We start from the raw sequence: 3559 nt of genomic DNA, 5'->3' as shown, positions 1-3559 counted from the left end.
TACACCTAGGATGACTTGAGGGTGAGTAATTTATGGGCTAATTTTCATTTTTGGGTGAACTAACCCTTTAAGAGGAGGAGAGTTACACCACGCGTCTCCCTCCTCACTTTGTATTGTCAGATGGCGATTTCCCCCTCTATCGCTGTGTTCTTCCTCTTGGAGCGCTGCCTGTAATGGAGCTAATCTAGAGCCGTTTGTCCGAGCCACAGGAGTTTTGTCAATAACAATCAGCGTTCAGCAGGAGTAATTAAGGCCGAGGCTTTTCATTAGGCCGGGGGGAGGGGCTCGTCTCCGGGGACGGCCGGCGCAATTAGAAACGCAGGCACGCGTCGCTGGGTAATTTCAGGAAGGAGGGGAAGAAACCCAGGACTTTCTTTAGATTGAAGAGGGACTGGTTTTGTCTCGTGCAGGAGCGGGACGACTAATGGCATAATAAGCAGACGCACGGCTCTGGATGAGCGAGGGAGGATTTTAGGCAGAAAGAGACAAGTGGAAAAGAGAGGACCGATTGAGATCATGAAGAATAGGGCAGACGATGAGCTTTTGACTGAAGACACAAAAAGAGGCACGAGAGATGAGGATCAGACGGGATTAAGAAAGTAAATAACAGGGCGAGGTTGAGGGTTTCTGAATGTGTTCAGAAAAAATGTATTAATAAATATTGTATAGCATTTGGTTAAAATGGCAATAAAGAACTAAAAAGTATGTCAAACATACTAATACTGAGTTGATGGAACCGTGAGTAATCGCTAATGATCATTTCATGAAATCAGAACCAAATTTCCCTACAATCTTACATCGCTGAACAAGCAAACAGCACGTGAACTGCAGCAATTTTAGTCCATATAGTGATAAAACAATTATGACAAATGTAACAAGTCTAAGCAGAGCAGTAATAAATGTTTAGATATTCCAGTATTGCCTTCAGTCGTTTAATGTCTAACCTTTAATTTCTTTGTTGGAAGCAGGCAAGTGTTTGTCATTTCGTAAATCGTACTCTTTTTCTTTTGTTTGAATAAACACTGAGTCTGTTTACATGCATAACCCAACTTTGCTTAATGAGTCAGCAATGCATGTAGTTATGTAAACACATTAACGCTTTATTTTTTCAGCGTGAGGTCATAAACAGCTGACAAATATAAACCGATCTAGATTTTTGCCCATTACCCCAATTTTACCTGACATGTAAACAAGCAAATCAATAATAAATGTTTATATATTTCATTATCAAATTCTTCATTTGATATTGAAATCCTTCATTTCTTTTTTTGAAAAAGAAAAAACAAAAAACCCATAGGCAAAAAATATGTATTTAATATGCATTAAGTTCAACATATACAAAAAAAGGCCAAAAAATAGATGTGCTAATATATATATATATATATATATATATATATATATATATAATATTTTCCCTCTGTATATTTCAGCAGAAAATACATTCATGTCACATTTGTAGAAAATCTTTGTTGTATATAACACGTGTGAAAACATAACATTAAGCAATGATATGTATTTTCTTCAGTGAAATGTAGAAATGTATTTTCTTGCCCCTGAAATACATTTTGAAATATATTTTGGTATATGGAGGTTGAAACTAAATATAATTTTAATTTCAAAAATATATTTAATTGAGCTTCACTGTTTACTACAAAAATGTATTTTGGCCAGAAAAAAATTAATAAATATAAATGCTAGTAAACATGTGTTAATAGACATTTACACACAACACTTGGGCAGCTTCTGAAGCTTACAAAAGTGACTTACAAATGTTTGCAAATTAGTATTCATATTACAAATATCGAATTCATGGAATTCTTAGGTTCATGTTATTGTTCATTCATAATTATTTACTGCTCTCATGAAAGTCCAGTTCCAATTCTAGACCGAAAGAGGATTTGTAAATCACCTCTGAAGTGGTAAATATGTCTTGGGCTTTACAGTGTAGAAACTGATGCAGCTGAAGCTGACGGGCGTTGATATTATTCACATCAGTGTCTATCCAAACATTAAAAATGGATGTGCCCAGCTCACAAAAATATCTTCCAAGAATGCTGTGCTAACATTCCCATTTAGTTATGAAAATATCCAGCTTTTTGAATGTTTAAAAAGGTTTTTTTTTTTTTGTTCTTCTTGGCTATACAAACATTAACAAACCATTTTATCATTTTGCAAACGTTAGAAAAGTTACTTTTGCATGTTGTCTGAACAATCTGAAACTTGTTGAAAAAAGTTTCAGAAAAACATTCCATGAGCAATGTATAAATAATGTTTTTATGCTGCCATTAACATTATTAAAGACCAGATGACTTGACAAACATTCTATTAGATCGTTTGTCCATAACTTTGAGAGTACCTTGCCAGAACGTTCTGAGAACATTCCCTGTTAGCTGCACTTCTTTTTTTTTTAATGATTTTATAGTTTGGTTTCACTAAACATGTTCAATCATCAGAAATCAGTATTTCACTTTTGCTGTAAACTCATAATCATCTTTATTTTGACTCTCTAAGCTGGTCAGTCTGATGTTTTCAGTGCTTTTTCCAAACCAGCACAGGCTGATAGCTGCATCAGTCAGAGCCGGTCTAAATGAACGTCATCTCTGATCACATGATGGTTCCTGACCGCCGTGACCAACCCGAACACCTCCGTCAGCCTCTTCCTGAGCCCGCTCTGTTGGCCATTTTCAGCACAGGTGTAAACGTGTATGAAAGCTCCATCTCTTTCTTCTATGCAGTAATCCAGGCTGACAGTCAGCCTGTAAAAATCAGGTTAGATTTTGATGAGGAAGACCTTCGATTTTACTGTAATTTACTTACTTGACCCGAGTCTCTCCCCAAACCATGGCCTGGCACCGGTCCTGAAAAACCATCAAAGAAATTAAAGCAGATACATGTTGAGAAGAAAAAAAAAACACAACTTTATGTGTCTTCTCCAATCCCGAGACTTTTTATTTTAAGAATATAACTTTTATAGGATTTCTGAGTAGATCCGTTCTGAGCAGACTGAAGCGATTGCACACTTGTCCTCCATATTGCATCATTTCTAAATGTTGCCTCTTGTTTACAAATAAAATCTTTATATGATATGAGCTAGACATGCTTTCGATAGTAAATTTGAACTGATTGCTACATTTGCATTGAATTTGTGTTTAAAGTTTATTTGTATAGTGCTTTTCACGATGCAAATCGTTGCAAAGTAGCTTTACAGAAAATAAACATTTCTACATTATATTTAGTAATAGCTTATCAGTGGCTATTGATTTTCCGTTTAATGTTTACTCTGCACAAATGTACCATGTGTTATTTTTGGCTGTAGTACCATGGTATTTTCTGCACTTTAATTAAGACGTAAATAAGTGATAAATATTAGTATTGTAATTTTACAGTTATGCTTTAAAATAAAACTAATATTATTATATTATTATTTTTCTAAAATACAATCCAGAGGCATATTATAATAGTATTTTTTTAATAATAATAATAATAATTTATAGTATATTTTATAGTTTAGTACTATAGTATTTTATTTATTATTATTATTATTATTATTATTATTATT

The 3559-nt window shown here is 34.1% G+C and overlaps 1 protein-coding gene across 1 annotated transcript in view; it reads left to right on the top strand.

Annotated features, from left to right (window-relative positions):
* LOC107678144 (steroid hormone receptor ERR2-like) overlaps window positions 1-3559 on the top strand; it is a 76204-nt gene that overhangs the window by 24636 nt on the left and 48009 nt on the right. The window lies entirely within an intron of this gene.

Source organism: Sinocyclocheilus anshuiensis, unplaced genomic scaffold, assembly GCF_001515605.1.
Source record: "Sinocyclocheilus anshuiensis isolate Anshui unplaced genomic scaffold, SAMN03320099.WGS_v1.1 scaffold1069, whole genome shotgun sequence".
Classification (NCBI taxonomy): Eukaryota; Metazoa; Chordata; class Actinopteri; order Cypriniformes; family Cyprinidae; genus Sinocyclocheilus; species Sinocyclocheilus anshuiensis.
This window is presented reverse-complemented; position numbering and strand designations above follow the sequence as displayed.